General features: G+C 48.1%; 1 long non-coding RNA gene and 1 other non-coding gene across 2 annotated transcripts; both read left to right on the top strand.

Moving 5' to 3' along the window:
* Positions 1-2,363: 2,363 nt before the first annotated feature.
* Positions 2,364-3,516, top strand: LOC115509787. Its single transcript, XR_003967497.1, has 3 exons — positions 2,364-2,447; positions 2,803-2,958; positions 3,069-3,516. It is a non-coding gene; the product is annotated as an uncharacterized LOC115509787 (long non-coding RNA).
* A 2,736-nt stretch (positions 3,517-6,252) lies between these two features.
* On the top strand, positions 6,253-6,359 carry LOC115511309. The gene has a single exon (XR_003967981.1). It is a non-coding gene; the product is annotated as a U6 spliceosomal RNA (small nuclear RNA).
* Positions 6,360-18,209: the final 11,850 nt, after the last annotated feature.

The following is an 18,209-nucleotide window of genomic DNA, read 5'->3' as shown; positions in this document are numbered from 1 at the left end:
TGGCGTTAGCCAAGTCGTACGCTAGATGTCACTGTGTTGCAACAAAATTTGGACTTTGAATGCCTTTTTCTGTGGCTGTAAATAAGGTGTCCTTTAGGAAGAAGAAAAAAAAAAAAGGGACTTGTCTTTCGAAAGGACTCGTCTCTCTCTCCGTGGTCTCTTACATGGTCATCTGGACCAAGCGTCAGGTTTATTGATCACCCGTGGAGATTTATTTCAAATGAACACACACACAAAACGTGTGCCTGTTTGACAGCAGCAACTTTAGTGGTGATGTTCTAATGTCCACGTTTCCCCCCGTGGCTTTGTGCCAGTTTAGACGGAAGTCTGTGGGGGAGTGATTCCAAGCTCCTGTCTCAGCCCTAAGCGGACTCCGGACTCCACCGTCCTTACTGCAGACTCATTACCCCCCGTGTCCCCTCCTTACTTGCTCTCTCACCTCCTGAGCCTCTGGAACAACAACGGCAGGGCCATAAAACCAGCTTCATGATGTAAAACGTCTGGGTGAGTTTTGCCTCTTCTGCCCCTCAGTCGTTAAATCCAGTGAGTTGCCAAGACGCGACTTCCTTCTCTAGCATCCTAACAAGACCCTCTCCTTGCCTCAGTTCAGAAACGCACGTTTTTAAGAATGTGCATTCTTGTCACATGCATGTCCCAACCAGTGTCTCAAATTCAAGTTGTTCTGTTCATTTAAGGAAACAGAGACGATCAAACAACAACGCCCTGGATGATCCAAGCTTAGCTGACCTCTCCACGGGCGATGGCGGCGGGTCCAGGCTCCCAGCACATGGGACCCGGTCAGCCCGATGGCAGCCCTGTCCTTAGCCCGTGACGAGTGTCCTGCTTGCCTTTGAGCACTTCCTCGGTTTTACGCCCCTAAGCCTTTGTAGGCACTGCTGTCCCTGCCCAGAAAGTCTTTAGTTCTTTCTCGGGCTGACCGGTCTGTTGTGCAAAACTCAGTCCCTTCATCTGTTCATTCTTCACCAGCCCCCCCCGGGCCCCCTTAATTTTTCCATTCCACATTCTCATGATTTCTTTGTAGTTCTGTCTTCCCTTTAGCTCATGCACGTGTTGTAGGAGAGAATGATGTCTCTTCCTCTTTGTCATCTTGACAATGCTCCATATATGGTAGGGAAGTGAACGTATAAATGACATCTTTATGTGACATATCATACTTCCCTCTAATTGCGAATTTGTTAATTAAAATTTAGCAGAATGTGGAAGTAGAGACTTCAGTGGAGGCACTAACAGATGGACAGATGTCATATTCTAGAATGAGGTGCAAGATCTTGAGGCTGCATTTCAGAAAGAAGAGAAAACCAGTCCTCGTGACGCATCCATCTGATGGTCTCAAGAGTCTGGAAGAAGCTGGAGGGGGGTGGGTAAGATTTGTCCAGGGTCCGTTTCGATGTGCCACGAGGAATTAAGGGAAATCACTGGGAAGCCTGGAAATCTGTGGCTTGCATTTTGGCTGGCACACTACGGTAGCATCCGGCTCCCTCTTGAACGACTCTGGGGCAGGGGAGCAGCTGCGAAAGCCGAGTGAAGAGGACGTTGACCCTTTGGGCGAAGGATGTGTGATTATCCTCACAGGCCAGGCATGGGCTGTGAACAAGACAACAGATGTGTTAGACTCACTGCCGTCCCGGAAAGCCCCATCGCGGGGACCAGAAGACTTGCCCCAAGGGTACCTTGATGCCTAGGTGCCGAGGAAGGAAATCAAGCGGCCGTCAGGCACAGCACATTAGCTGTTAAGCTGCCGTCCCTCGGCTTCTCACCTACCCTGCTCTGCTCTGTGACGCCGGGGTTGGGCTGCAAACCTACTCCTTTGCCAGGCAGGGCTCCCGAGCCCTTCTGCGCAGGTGCGGCGGCTGCGGGCTGACAGCAGGGCTGGAGGGGCGAGGGGCCCCATCCTCTGTCTCGCACAACCGTTCATGGCCACGGCTTACAAGCAATGCCGCCTGTCCCTGCAGTGCCTGTTGAGCAGGGCTTTTATTTCAGTTTCTGGTCCTGCGCACATTTCTAGAACCAGCCCCAGCACTCTCTCCTCAAGCAATCCTCCTCCTTCAGAGGTCTGAGTCCCAGTCTGCCTGGGGTCCCGCCTTCGAGCTCCCGGACCATCAGTACCAGGACCAAGCTCCTGGACCGTCAGCAGCAGCCTCGCCCCGGGGTGGGGCTCCAGCTCTGGGAGGGTCCCCCTCCAAGCCTCCGAGTTGTTCTCATAACCTGACCCCTTCCCTGTGTCGCCCGGACCCGGGGCTGGTGACCCCCACACCGGCTGCAGCTCTGGGGCTCCGATGTCCTGGCTTGCATCTAAGCTGTCTGATGCCTGCCTGGCCCATTCCCTAGATGCATTCTCTCTTAAAGTAACAGCGAGTTTCTGCTTTCCTGTATGGAAGCTGATTCCTAAAAGAAAGGGGGCATGTCCGGCATCCAGGGGACTGCCGGTAAGGAGTCTCCGAGGCAAGGAGAGGTTGTGGAGGGCAGAGGGTCAGCTTTACACACCTGCTGTGCCAGAGTGAGTGTGAGGAGTAGGACCCTTCATGCCCCCCTTCCACGCCCAAACTCCCCAGCCCTGAAGGTCAGGTATCAGCGGGGGCAGCATGAGCCGGCAGGTGAAGGCCCTGACAGAGCAGGGCTAAGGAACCCACCACGGCTCAGGGCTAGCCGGGGAGGATGCCGGAAGTTTGCCCACTCTCCGGGGTGGTTACTACACAGGACTGGACCCAGCCATGAGCTAATTGCTGTATTGTTTTCGTGATATCAGGTAACCTGATTTTTTTTTTTTTTTTTACTTAAAAGTGACCCCCAGAATGTCATGAAGACGGCCTTAAATTTCACATGGGAACAAATGGAAGAACCAGCCCACCGAGCAGTTTTCGGGCAACGTGGGACACACACACGGCAGGCTCTGTGACGACAGGGGGAAGTGTAGACGGGCGGTGGGTGCCACCGTGGGTAAGTTGCCGAGCGCGGGCGAGCCTGTGGTTTGACAGGAGCCCCAAGGGGCGCCGGGCTCCGGCTGCCGGCAGGAAGGAGAGCAGAGGCACTTCTCTTTTCTCTCTTAGCCTAATTACACTATCCTGCTCAGGCCCAAGGCCCCGAGGCACATGCTCTTAGAGATCAGCGGACCTGCACGGAGAATTGCCACTCTCCTGGCCTCCTACACTCGAGGGCCTGACACGCCCCAGGTCACAGACGGGGTACGCTCACCATTTATTCCTAGCAGGTGGCAGAAGATATGACCCCTGCCAGGTCATTGATACTCAGTCGCTAAGCGATTAGAAGGTCGCAGAGGTTTGCGGGAAGAAGAGAGGAGGACTACAGGATTCTAGGTGGGGAGGCCTGGAGGTGGGGCTCGGAAAAATGTGAAAAAAAAAAGATGAAAGATAGCAAGCTTGCTTTGAGGCTATGCAAGGAAGGCAGGGGAACTGGGGGCGAAGGAAGTGCCCCCCTCCCCCCCCCCCGCCGGGAACGGGGAGGGCAGTGGGGGAGGGGTGGCCCCGGGCAGGGACCTGGAGGCAGGGTGGGGGCGGAGGGCAGGGACTCAGGTGGCAGGGGTGGAGGGCGGGGCCCGGGAGGCAGGGGTGGGGCTGCGGGCAGGCACCTGGGCGGTGGGGGAGGGGCGGAGGACCAGCGGGGTGGGGGCGGCCGGGCAGGGACCTGGGTGGCAGGGGTGGGGGTGGAGGGCAGGGACCTGGGTCGCGGTGGCCGGTTGGGGTGGGGGTGGGGGGTAGAGGGGGCGGCCCGGGGCCGCCGGGCCGGGGCTGCGGTGCCGGCGGCGCCCCGGGACTGGACGGGTCCCCGCGCAGGGTCGCGGCCCCTCCCCTGCACCCCCTCTCCCCCTCCCCCTCCCCCCCCAGCTGTTTTTCCGCCCGGCTCTCTGAAAGCCTTATTGATGGCCCAACGTGCGCGCCTCAGCCCACGGTTTCCCCGGCCCCCGGAGCAGCCCGCGCTTCCTCTGACGTGGCCTCTGTCTTCTGCCCTCCCCGGGAGCCCCGGGCCTTTCACGTTTCAAACGCTCGACAGCTGGCCGCGCCGCCGCTTCCGCCCCAAGAAGGGCTCTTGGCACCGCACCACGGCCCGGCCGGCGCCGCGCTCTCTTCTCTCCAGCTGTGACAGAGGCTTTTTCTAGAGACTCGGAGAAGCTGCTGTCCAGCTGCGGCCTCGCCCCGTCCCGGGCTCTGCATGTTAATCAGCGGCCGCTCACTGCCCCGTTTGTGGGGCTCCGGCAGGTGCGCCCCCAGCCGGTCCCTTGCGCCCGCTCGGGCAGGTGAGCCCGGGCCTGACGTCACCGCAGGTGTGCCCCGCGGGGGGAGGGGGGTCGTCCCAGCCCGCCCGGGGGGGGGGGGGGGGGCAGGGGCTCCGGTCCCAGGGCACCCTGAGCGACAGGGCCTCTGCATTCCCGGGCCCGGGGACACACGCCGCCGCACGCACTTCGTGGCGGGAGGGGGCGGGGGCACAGGGGCCCTGCAGGGCCCGGGGTGGGGGTGGGGAGCGTCCCGATTCGGGGCACAGCTGACGACTTTGGGAGCAACCCAGCTGCTGCCCTGCCCCCACTCAGTGCTTTTGTTCACTCTGGTCTCGGTTTTGGAAAACTTTCTGTGTCGTATACCGTGATTGTCCCTGACTTTTGAACCTACCCGTCTTCTGCGTCCCGGGCCTTCCCAGCGCCTTGGGTTGGGCTGGCCGGGGTGTCTGTCCGCGGTGTTCTGTTTCTCTTTAGTAAGAGCGGCAGCTTGTCACCATCCTTGGGTTTTCACTCAGTGCCAACTGCTCACGCCTTCCACGTGTATTCATCTCGTTTAGCCCCCTCAACATCAGGACGGGTACACATAATCATTTTCCACACTGAACTAAGGCACGAGAGACTCGCCAGCCTTGGCCAGGCACCGGCAGGGCCACGCCCCCTCCCCCACATTACCTAGCGAGTGCGACAGTCCTTCACGTGGCTGATCTTCTTCAGTCTAGAATCCATCCCCCTGAGGACTGGACCCTGGCATCCTTTATGCTTGTGGGCCTTGCAGACATGAAGGGAAGAAAGGGACAGAAAGGGAACAACAGGAAATGTAATGAGCACCCACGCCACGTGGAGAACCACAGTCCAAGCTTCTGTGGCCAGCATCTGGTGTAACCCACCCAGCCATCTAGCAAGGACAGTGTTAATTTCTCCATTTTTTTTTTTTTGTGGTAAATAATATTTGGGTTGTATTGACGGTAGGAAGGGAAAATGTATTAAAACTCCTATTCCTCACTTCTCGCTGCTTGTATTGGTTTATTTCACGGGCTTTTTATTCTCAAAGTTGGTTTCTTCAAGGAATGATGGACACCAGCTAAATAGACTTTCCCTTTTCATCTAGAAGTATACACTCCCAGGCTGGAAGCCATAGTGGGCTTTCTTTCATTTCAACGCTGCTGTAATGCTTCGGAAACGTATGTATTCACCACCACGACTCAGTGACACAATTATCGTTATCCACGATTTACAGAGGAGGAATCAAGATAAAAGAATTAAAACCAGAGAAGGACACACACTCATTCTAGACACTGGAGGTCTCAAACTTATAGTGTTAACTTGGCCTACAGATACGTTATACTTGCAGCATATGATATCTTCTTTCATAGATTCAAATTAATTAAAAGCACTTAAAATTAGTTGATGCTTTAAAAGTCCAGATGCCCCAGTCTCTCTGACCAAATATCAGGTGATCCAGCAACACCGGGGCCCCACTTACACGTGGCAACAATCTGCTGATAACTCATTAATCCCTGACCACTAACTATATTTTAAGGTGAGCTCTCCTCTGTACGAAACTTACTCTCCAGCCTGTGTTGCTGATTCACAATATCTGTCAGGCTCCCCAGAGCATTGACTTTGCCTGAAACAGCTTCCAGAAACAACCATACCCATCAGTGGAATAGTCTGTGATATGGAAGCAGTTGTCTCTAAGGGGTGGTAACAAGGCCTCACTCAGTCAAAATCTGTGGCCCATGTCTCTCGAGCTCTGTATTCTGACGTCGATTTCAAAGGTCAGTCAGGATATTTCAGGGATGCAAGGATGGTTGAACATCAAAAATCAAGTAATTGTTAGAAAACCACATGATCACTTCCATAGAGACAGAAAAATAACTAGAGAAAATGCAGCTCTCTTTCATAGGAAAACATCTTCAGGAGTTGAACTGGTGGTCTCAGCCATTGCAATATGAAAAGAAAAAAGAAAAGAGATGAAAGTTACTAAGATTTAAGTAACAGTGCACACTTTGACAGCACATAGACCAAAGTTGAAGCAACACAGAGAAGGTCAGCATGGCCCGTGTACAAGGATGATATGCAAATTCGTGAAGTATTCCATATTTAAAAAAAAGCTTTAGAGATAAAATTGCTCTTAATTTTTTTTTAATATTTATTTATTTTTGAGAGATAGAGACAGAGTGCGAGTAGGGGAGTGGCAGAGAGAGAGAAAGACACAGAATCTGAAGCAGGCTCCAGGATCTGAGCTGTCAGCACAGAGCCCGACACGCGGGGCTCGAACCCCCAAACCGTGAGGTCATGACCGGAGCTATAGTCCGATGCTTAACCGGCTGAGCCATCCGGGTGCCTCAAATTGCTCTTACATACAAATATAATATGTTTTTCATAGAAAATCCTACGTAATCTATAAATCATTAGTACTAATGAGCAGCCCCATATATTCAATTTATTTATTCTGCAAATCTATATCCAGCGTAAGAATGGCTATTCTAGGTGTAGCAGATACAACAGTGAATAATACAGAAAGTCCTGCCCTTGTGGAGCAAATCTATTTAGAAATATTTACAATATGTCTCATGATGACAAATAGTCTAGAGCACAACAAAGCATAATCGAGTCTTCTAAAAGTACGTGGTGGTTGGGGAGGGTCTCAGTATTAAGATGACAGCTGTGTAAATCCCTAAAGTAAGTGAGAGATCTCTAGCTGGGGGAGATCACTGCAGGCTGGGGGGGGGGGGGCAATGAGCACGAATGTTCTGAGTGAGAATTGTGCCGGTGTGCTGCTGAGTGCAAGGAAGTCAGTGAAGCAGCATGAGCCAATGGAAGAACGATGACAGATGAGCCTGGAGAAGTAACCTAGGGCCAGATAACATAATGTAGCTCTTTGAAAGATTGGGCTTTTACTCGGAGAGAGAGAGAGCTCCTGGAAGGGCTGGGGGAGAGTGTTGTCCTACAGGATCACCCTGTCGTCTTCGCCAAAATGGAGGGAAGTGAGTGCAGAAGCAGGACATCAGTTAGGGGGTTACTGCAATAATCGGGGAGAGAAATGTCTGTGGCTTGGACCCGAGGTAATACTGGAGGTGTGAGATATGAATAACTCCTGGCTTCATTCTAAAGGAAGAACTGCCTTGGTGATAGAGTCAGTGTGGTACCTGAGTTTTTAATTTATAGACTGGAAGAATGGAGTTCCCACTAAGCAAGATGCTGAAGACTGTAGAAAGGGGGAGGTTCGGAGGAGGTGGGGAATCGCGAACTTGGTCTTGCACGTATTTGTTTTGAGGCACTGGAGTGGTCAGTCTGGGGCCAGGCATCTGCTGTGGTGACAAAAACAAAACTCAGCGGTATAAATCACAAGTGTATTTCCCACGGATGCCATGCCCGTCGTAGATTGGACAATTATCCAGGACAACTGCTTTTCATGCAATGACTTAGGGACGTGGCTCAGCCCTTCCTACTCACAGCCTTCGCGCTCACTGCCAAAGGCAACCGCGAGATTAGAAAAGTGGGCAGTGTCTTTCTACCGTCTCACCTTGTGGCTGTGCAGTGGGTGCAGGGGTGTGGTGCCCAGAATTTCCCGTGGGATCTGAAGCCCTCATTATCCCTGCTGTTGGAGACTTGGGTCCCGATGGAACCTCTTATGAGACTCCCTATGGACTGTCTCCTATAAAGAGAGTCATCTAGCCCAAGGAAATGCCCTTTCCCCTAAGCAGCCCGCTTCCAGCGACAGTTGACATGGGGGAACAGAGGCGGCTCTTGACTCAACTTGGAACAAGTCTGATGGTCAATCCCAGCTTCAGAAGCCCTCAATGGGATTAGCTAAGGCTGTAGTAATTACATTGCATTGAAATTTTCCCAATTCTCCTTCCCTCAACCCCTTACGGATGAGACCCTGAAGGCCTGGCCCCAAGAACCTCTCGCACCAAATCTCTGTGATTCAGCTTCTCAGGAAAACATAGGACGTGTAACAGATTTCTTATTTTCTCGATGAGTAGTCACATTCTCCCACCTCAAAGTGTCATGCGGTAGCTATACTTGTGAGCATAGCATAAGGTACAAACTGGTCAAAATACTATTGTGTATACCTGAAACTAATAGGACATTGTTTGTCAACTATACTCAAGTAAAAAAAAAATAATTAAATAAAATTACAAAGATTCTTTAAAACAACTTTTTTTCAATGTTTATTTATTTTTGAGAGACAAAGAGAGACAGAACGTGAGTAGGGAAGGGGCAGAGAGACAGGGAGACACAGAATTCAAAACAGGCTCCAGGCTCCGAGCTGTCGGCACAGAGCCCGATGTGGGGCCCGAGCCCCGTGAACCGTGAGATCATGACCTGGGCTGCAGTCGGACGCCCAACCGACTGAGCCACCCAGGCGCCCCTACAAAGACTCTTTTAAAAAAGCGTTATGAGAAATACAATGTGTGTGTGCCCGGAAGAGAGACACCATTGGTGAGTACTCACAGTGTCCATCACGTACATTCCTTTCAGACTTCTCTAAGAAGAGGTATTAAGTGAACGAGTGGATATATGAAGGTAGACTTTGGGGCTTATATCCGGACTGGAGATCGTACTCTTGGGTGATTAAGATTAATACCAGATGACATCTTCTAATGATTAGGACAGATAGAGGTGTGAGGACTGAGCTCTGGGCACGTGAACATTTTGACATCGCGGAGATGAGGAAGAGCCAGGAAAGGAGACAGAGAAATTGGCGATATGCCCGTCCTCTGCCTTAGCTGCTCCTCAAAAATTCTCACACAGTACACGAGGACATATGTTCCCAGATGGACATTGAACCTTTTCTTTTTTACTATGGAATAATGGAAACAACCCAAATATCCATCAACACAAGAAAGGACAAATAGGCTGTGGCAAAACCATAAAATAGTATAGACCATAGCAGTTAGAGTGGCTGGAATCGAGTTGCATGCATTAATAAGAATAAATCTCAAAAACATAATGTTGAGCGAAAACAGCAGGCTTCATGTTCATGCATGTAATATGAAACCACGTATATGAAGTTTAAAAACATTGCAAACAATACCCTTCCTTGCTAATGGACACGACTTGTAAAGTAGCAGTATGATGGGCACACAGGCAGCTATGTGTTCTGCGGTGGGGACAGGACAGGAGTACGTTTGCACACAGATATGTTTGTTGTCCTCTGCTATTATTGCGAATGTCTAAACTGCTCGACATAAAAAGATACCGTCCCATCTTGCTGTTATAAGCCGCACAAAATATTAATGAAAGCAGGTTTGTAAAGTGTCTTTGGTAACGACAGATGTAACATCATTGATAGCTGGGAACTTTGATTTATTTGGCTATTACTAAAGCGTCACCATAACGGTAGTAATGACAATGAAAATGATTATAACAATAGCATACCGTTGTTTGTTTTAAGCTCCATTGTGACCAGATCTGTGCTAAGCTAAGCCTTTCCTAAGCATTATTCTACTCAGTGCTCATCACGACCCTAGAATAGAGACGGTTAATAACTCCTATGTTGCAGATGAGGAACCGATGCCCAGAGAGAAATCGTGTCTCACGGCTAAGAAGTGGCAGAACCAGAGTCTGACCCATCTTAGTTTGACCGAAATTAAATACTCAAATGTGCAACGCTCCATCGTTCTCTCTGCCCCGAGCGAGGCTCAGAGCACTTGCTGAGTTACTGCCCATAAACGGAAGTGAACCAGGAGGGACAGGGTTGCAGACGCCAGTAAGAGCAGCGATGATCTGGTACCCAGGCTGCTCTCCCCCGTCCGACACGTTGAGCCACAGCGCGGCAATATGAGCATCATCAGATCTTCTTTCCCAGGTCCCCAGGGAGACACATCCAATCCCTGCTCTTCTTGGTAAGAGAGGGTGTCACAACTGTCATGCTTCCTCTTCTGGGGAAACGAATTTAATTCAATTGAACTGAACTTAAAATCACAGACAAGAAGCCTCCTCACTGCAAGCAGCTTCCTCCATTACTGCGGCCCAGGGTTTCTAGACTCCACTGGCTCAGGAGAATCACCTGGTGAACTTTAAACAATTCTGCTAGCCTCGCCACAGAGCCAGACCCTTTCGATTCAACTGGTCTGCGGTGGGATGTGGCATTGGAGGCTGCTTAATCTCCCCAGGTATTTCCGATGTGAAGAGCTATTTCTGATGTTGGGAACCTCTGTGCTTAAGTTTGGGGGTAAGCTCTCCTATGCACATCTTTGATCCTGCTGGCCAGGATGCCTTGCCTGAGGCCATTCGTCTCATTTGCCAATAGGAAAGGGACTGATCGGGAACGGATTAAGTAGTGTTTGCTTTTCAAAACCTTTCTGCGGTCCGTAGGAGAATTGGTCGTATATTCTGTCCCCACACAGGTCTTCCCGTTATGTTAATTTTGTCTTCAGTGCATTTTGTTAAGACGTAAAGAAAGTGATAAAGCACTCTTTTTAGCAGCTTCAAACGGAAGGTGTTTGAAAATAATGGCAGTTCAGAATTTTAAGGTTCGTATTTAGTCCCATTTTAGAAATATACACAAGCCTAACTCCAGTTACCATAATGTGTGTTTTATTTATTTTTTGAATGTTTATTTATTTTTGAGAGATTGAGAGAGTGTGAGCAGGGTAGGGGCAGAGAGAGAGAGAGACATACACAGAATTGGAAGCAGGCTCCAGGCTCTGAGCTGTCAGCACAGAGCATGATGCGGGCCTAGCCAGCACAGAGCATGAGGCGGGCCTAGAACTCACGAGCCGTGAGATCGTGACCCCAGCTGAAGTCAGACGCTCAACTGACTGAGCACCCAGGCACCCCAAGTGTTTGTTTTATTTAAGGCAATGTCATCAAACTTCTGTAAAGGGCAGATAGTAAGTGTTTCATTGCTGTCGGCAGGCCCCCACATCTGTGTTGCATGTACTCAACTCCGCCTTTGTAGCACGAAAACCTTCCATAGAAGAGACATAAAGAGAAGGGCGTGGTCATGTTCCAATATAAGTTTATTTAGAAAAACAAGGGTGAATTGAACTGGCTCACCACCAGCCTCTAAAGTATCAGATTGAAAGAGATAATGTCTGGTGATGGTCCAAGTCTTACGAAAGCTAAAATATAATTAAAAAGCATTTCTTAGATCATGGAGGGTTTCCGAAATTAGGGAAGAATTCTCCAATGTTGTCCTCATACTGTACTCACGTATCCAAAATTCTGTAAGACCCCACTAAAAAGAAACAGTGTTTATTCCAGCACCTTCTTTTGAGCACATCCTACCTTTAGCCTAACTTAGAAATGCTCCCCTTTCTCGTCTTCTTGAAAGTTTAAAAAAAAAATAGCAGAAGTAGGCTGCTAAACTCCGGAGCAGTCAAATAATTACTTGGAAAATGGAAAGGCAGTGAACAGCCAGTCATTTCATGATTTCAATTTCATGATTGCTTCATTACAGAACATACGTACATAAAACTTTCAATAGATCTGCATCATCCGAACTATAGCTTTCAGTTTCGGCCCCAACCACTGCCACTTAATGAAAGCCTGGCCTTGCTTGATTTAGGTCTTCGAACAAACCCAGGAAAGTAGTTGCTAGAACAAAGAGAATTCTCCGTGTGTTCTGAGCGTCGCTCTAAGACGTTGGAAGGAGGGGAATTCTTTCCTCTTGCTATTCCCTCGGCTTCTAGATGCCTATCTGAATCTGAAGAGCATCTCAGAGCCACACAGAGCTGTTAGGAGCAGGCGAAGGTAGTCTTAGAATCCTGGTACAACTTGCCACTGTAATCCAGCAATCACTAAAATGACCACTCGCATTTATCCCAGTAAAGGGCCACCATCGAAAGACAAAGGAGCAAAGCAGCCAGAGCTACCCAGAAGCAACCATCAGGAGGCCTCCCCCATGAAATGCAATGTTCAAGGGATGAAAAGGATTGTTCCAAAATATACTACCTTGAATTGAGGATTTGTGGGGAGCTAGCCACCAACTCATTCAACCTACAGAAGGTAGAAGCAGATAAAAACTTGAAGCTGCCACATAATGTGGTGGGACCTGTGAACAGAGCAGACCAGGCTTCTGGATATTTTCCTGGGCAAATGAGCAGACCTTTGCAGGACACTCTCAGCTGTGTGCCTTGCCCTTGGGTCCTTGTTGTCACTTCTGTTTACATCATGGCGATCTTCTTTTTCTTTTTTAAAGTTTTGTTTCTTTTGAGAAAAAGAGAGAGAGCAAGTGGGCGAGGAGCAGAGAGGGAGAATCCCAAGCAGGCTCAGCACTGTCAGTGCAGAGATGGATGCGGGGTTCGAATTCATAAACTGTAAGATCGTGACCTGAGCCAAAACCAAGAGTTGGACGTTTAACCGACTGAGCCGCCCAGGCGCCCCATCATGGCAATTTGCATTTGTGTTTTCTCTTCTGGCTGTTTTTAACAAAGACGAGTCGGGGGATATTTCTTTTCAGACAAAAGTTTTCATAATTAAATCCTTTCTTCCATCTTCTGAATTCATTGAAGTGCAAAATTAAATAAAGTGAAACTGTGGTTTGATCCACACAATAACGTACAAGCCAGAGGACCCAGAGTTGTGCAAACTTGGGTTTTGATGTCTTTTTGTCACTTTAATCTAGTTTTGTCACTTAAAAAAGTTTATAGGGGCGCCTGGGTGGCTCAGTCGGTTGGGTGGCCGACTACACCTCAGGTCATGATCTCGCGGTCTGTCAGTTCGAGCCCCGCATCCGGCTCTGTGCTGACAGCTCGGAGCCTGGAGCCTGCTTCCGATTCTGTGTCTCCCCCTCTCTCTGCTCCTTCCCTGCTTGCCCTCTCTCTCTCTCTCAAGAATAATAAACAGTAAAACAATTTTTAAAAAGTTTATATGACTTTTAGAAATTAATTTAATTCTTTAAGCCTTGGCTTCCTCTTCCAAAATATAGGAATGTTGGTACTTAGCTCAAGATTGTTGTGTAGCAGTCAAGCAATATGAGTGATAGACTTAAGCCCTGGCGCACAGTAGTTGCTCAGTAAATGAAGAGATAGTGACCATGATGATGATGATGATGGTGATGATGGTGACCATGGCAATGACCTATCTTTCTAAGTGGTGAAGTCATCCTGGGTAGCATAGATAAATGCACAATGATAAGAAAGGGATAGACAGGGAAAGACACAATCATTTCTGAGTCTCTTTTTCATCAAATGGTTTCAGAATGTGGTTTAGGGTGACTTTCTCGAATGACAGACACAAGCATGTTCAAAGTAAAGAAGGTAACAAAGCTCAGTGTAGGTAATTGTGCTTTGTGTGATCTCTCCCTCCCCATTCCAAAGTCACAGGTTGTCAAGAATCAAATGTCAAACCAATTTATTGAATTCTTTGGCAGCAGGAGGAAAAGGTTTGATTATCTGTGGGTTGCTTTCGTCCCAGGAAGCCAACCAGCCAGCCCCCAACCAGCGCTTATATCAGTTTTAAAGGCCAAGACTGGTTCTATCAACAGCTCCAGAGATACGAGCCATGCTCTGAGATATCCGCTTCCTGTGAACTGTACGTTGTCCCGTCTCCACACTAGTGTTGCTGAGAACTAAGACAACCATGTTGGTGCTAAAGGAAATACTCCGCCTCATGCCAGTAGAGAGGGTTTCATAATTAGTGGTATTTTCCAAAAACAACTTTTATTCATTTATTCTTTCACTACACATTATTTTTGAGATTCTGCTATGTGCCAGATGCCATGATAGGCGTGGGGGAGGAGCTAGGGAAATAGGCAGAGATGCCCATTTCACACACCGGTCCTAGTACTTGAGGAAAAGGGATAATATCGGGAACATACTTGGCTCATAGTGTCAATAGTTGACTTTTTTTTTTCTTAAAAAAACTTTTTTTACATTTATTCATTTTTGAGAGACAAAGAGCACAAGTGGGGGAGGGGCAGAGAGAGAGGGAGACACAGAATCCGAAGCAGGTCCAGGCTCTGAGCCGTCAGCACAGAGCCCGATGCAGGGCTCGAACTCACGGCCTGAGATCATGACCTGAGCTGAAGTCGGACGCTCAACCGACTGAGCCACCCAGGCGCCCCAATAGTTGACTTTTAATAGACAATAAGTCTTATTAGTGGTAAAAAGATCCCTTGCTCTAGGAACTTTTGACCCTCTAAGCTCTATCATCTACCCACCTTGCCACAAAATGATAAGTGAGGGGAGCACCTGGGTGGCTCAGTTGGTTAAATGTCTAACTTTGGCTCAGGTCACGATCTCACAGTTTGTGGGTTCGAGCCCCGCATCAGGCTGTCTGTTCTCAGCACCGAGGTTGCTTCGGATCCTCTGTCCCCCTCTTTCTCTGCCCCTCCCCTGTTCATTCTCTCTCCCTCCCTCTCTCTCTCTCCCTCCCCTGCCAAACAAACAAACAAACAAACAGGCAAACAAACCAGCAAAAAAAGATAATAGGTGAGGGAAAAAGGAGGAAGAATCTGAAAGTAAAGGGAATGATGTTCAGGTAGGACCGGGATTGAGAAAACACGCCACAGGGATCTAGATGTTAGACGAGAATTGGCACAGGGGTACACACGTTACAGCACTCCCCTTGTGTGTTTCTCCCTGGAATGAAAGCTGTTCTGGACAAGGGAGTATTTGCACCATTGTTGGTGAGGAGAGCAGCGGAAAGACTGGAGAGAAAGGGGCGTGACATTTCCTCTCACTAAACTTTCAGCTCAGCTCCATGGGCACACCGAGGTGCAAGGGATCCTGGTGAATGTAGTGTGTGTGTGTGTGTGTGTGCATGTGGAAATTGGCTGCAAATGGAAGAATGTTTCATTTAACTAGTCTATATAGTCTTATCCAGCTTTCAAAACAGTGAAATCTTGCTTATTCATTCTATACAACAACATGTTTTCAATATTTGAGTTCTGTGGGCAATCAGGCTAAGCACCATTTTTTAAAAATAACCTTCACAGTAACTTTTGCGTGAAGCTCTTTCTACATGTATCACACCGTTAGATGTCTTCTTAGAAACCATCCGTAGAAGAGAACTGACCCATTTTATTTTGGATGGTGGCAGAGAGAGTGGAGCTCCCCGAGGACCAGGTCTTTTCCCATCCTCTGGTCTCTGTAACTAGTTAGTTCGGGCCTCTGGGCTGTGGATGTAAGAAGGAAGGCTAATTCTGGCCGCAATACGAAAGGCTGGAGGCAGCCTTCAAGTTCTCCTCCCCGTCATGGTGACCAAGGAGCCATCGCATTGAGGGGGTGGGAGCACGGGATAAAAGCAACAGGAATTGTTGAATTACTTTGTGGAGGAGAATTGCCCAGGTATTCCTGACCGAGAAGTGCAAACCTTTATCACATTAACCTCTTAAGAGACAGGGGTTGTTACTACAGCATATTCTAGCCTAAGCAATCGACTCTCCATGCAATATTATTTAAAATGTCAATTGGATTACTTTACACTATTAATATTGTTTCACACTTCTGTAGGGTCTTAGAGCTTGTACAAGCCTTTCCCAATCATGAGCTTGTGTAACTTGCACAACAGCATAATTGTGGGTGCAGACACTTTTGAGATGCATTGTGTAATTTTACTCAGCATTTGTGAATTAATAGCATTTTACTTGCTGAGTTAGCCTATCTTTTCTTTACGGGATGTTCATTCCTGTGCCCCTATGTTTTACCCTATCGCTGCTTTTTTATGCCATCTTATGTGATTTTAGTAGGCAAGAGCTGACTTGATGACCACAGGGAAATGAAAATTCCAACCGGCGGGTAGATGAGCCGCTACTAAGTGTCCTGTGTCGTGGTTTCATCGGGTGATAGTCCTGTGTCCAGTTCAGGAGAAAGCAGGTCCCTATCCGGATTCCACTTTTTTCTTCAGTAAAATTACAGAACTAAGTTGATAACCAGCTAAGATTTCCCTGTATTCCAAACTATCTGGTTGCAATCAATCTTTATAACCTTGGGGGACTGAAAATCTGTTCAAATCCTGTAATCAAGTTCCTGAAATATTAATAGTTAATATGCGTTCAGTATATACTATGAGCTGTTCTACACTCCATGTGCCCTATCACCTCATTCAACAAATTGATGGAGTTCTCTTATTGCTGTCATTGAATACATGGGGAACTGAGGCTTGGAGAGGAGAGTACCATGTTCAAGGTCATTCAGGGAGTAAACAGTGAAACAGACAATTGGATCTAAGTGTGTTCGATTCCAGAGTCTCCGCATTTAACCCTCATACTCTGCTATAAGCAAATACCAACGGCTCTTACGCAGGCCCCTGAGAGATTGATAAAATTCACAATTCTCATCAGAAGCCAAGGCACAGATATCGGTGGTCTGTCCTCACATGACTTGTCTTTGGTCCAGCTGTCCCCAGGCAGCAGGGGCCTCTGCAGCTGCTGGCCTGACTCACCACTACCCTTCTGGAGATTCAATTGCTGAGGAAAGTGTGATCCCACGAGGACTTAGCTTATTATCCACACACAACAGGCAGTACGAACCTCGTGTGAGAGGGCTTCTAGCAAAACCCACCCAGCTTTGCCCCAGAGGGACACATTAGCTTCATTACCCTGCTCAGAAAACAAATCTGCCCTTTGCCCTGGAGAGAGACAGGAGCTTCCATGGCTGCTATGTAAACGTTTTTGGAGACATGCTCTGAGATGCATAGAGACGCCATGGACAACTGATTCCTGACAACTTAAAAGGGAAAATGTGCCCAGGAGCACAATATTTTCATCTCTGTGTCCCTCCGCTGGGCTTCCAGAAGCATCTGCATGGGTCAGGCCTCCCTTCTTCTCCAGGAATGATGACACAACGTGGAACGTGAGTGCAGGTGTAAGTCCTGACTTGTCCTCCAGAAGGCTTGTCTTCCGGAGCATCTGGTCTGAGCGTAAATTGGTAGGATCCACTTGGAAAATATTTTGTAATATGAACAAAGAGTTGTAAGTGTATTGATACACACAGAGTAGAAATTCCAGGTCCAGGAATCAATCCCAAATGAATAATCCAAAAGCACTGGGAAATTTTACATAAATAGATTCTTTCTAATAGCAAAAAATAAGCAAAATGGTGATAATCATCTAAGGAACAGGAGAATAGATAAATTAGGGTGCATTTTTGGATGAAATATTTTCTTTTTATTTAAAATGATGGTTAAGGAATTCTACTAATAAGAAAAAGGTCTATGATGCAATGTCATGGGAAAATTAAGGTTAAAACTATATACACGATATGAGTACAAATGTGGTGAAATGCCCACTCATGAGGGAGAAAGAAAAAGCAAGAAGAAAATCTACTGAAGATTTGCTAAGCGCTTATGGAATGAGACTAGCAGAAAATCGAGGGTTTTTTTTTGTTTTTGTTTTTGTTTTTGTTTTCACTCTTCACTATTCCCCAACAATTTTAGACACATAGTTAGATTTTTTAAATGGAAAAAAAAGTATAAGGTGAAAAAGATGTTGTAATGATGTGTTAGTGTTTTCAATTAAATATTAATCTCTAGACTTCATCAGAAACATTGAGCATTTTTGTTCTTCTTAATGTGAAGTCCTTTCGTTGGTTAAGTTTATTAATTAGAATCTCTTCGTTAAGGCCATTTGTCTCCTGACCATGGATGGCATCTGGACCTGGGAAGGGAGGTCCTAGAATAGACAACCTGCCCACTGTCAGGTTGAGATGCCCTTCATGGGACAGGGCTCAACTTTTCTTTCTCTGGATTCCTCCCTTAATCTAGAAGACACCGCCCCCTCCCCAGCCCTAAGGATAAAATGTTAATGCTTACAAGTATGTCAGTGTCCTTAGACATTAGGATTGGCTCCTATTCAACTCTCTGGATCCCCCACCCCCCCATCCACCCCACCATTAAGCCCTTCCTACTCTCCTCCCACCCCGTTACTACCTTGTACCCTCAACTGGATCCATTGAGATTCTTTAAGCACCTAGAATCTTCCAGGCTCTTTGACAACAAACCTTCCCATCTGTCATCTGGTCTTCCTGGACCTCTGCCCTCCCAACTCACTTTTCTC

The sequence above is a fragment of the Lynx canadensis genome, chromosome A3, assembly GCF_007474595.2.
Source record: "Lynx canadensis isolate LIC74 chromosome A3, mLynCan4.pri.v2, whole genome shotgun sequence".
Classification (NCBI taxonomy): domain Eukaryota; kingdom Metazoa; phylum Chordata; class Mammalia; order Carnivora; family Felidae; genus Lynx; species Lynx canadensis.
The sequence above is the reverse complement of the archived record's forward strand: the minus strand, read 5'-3'. Positions and strand labels throughout refer to the sequence as shown.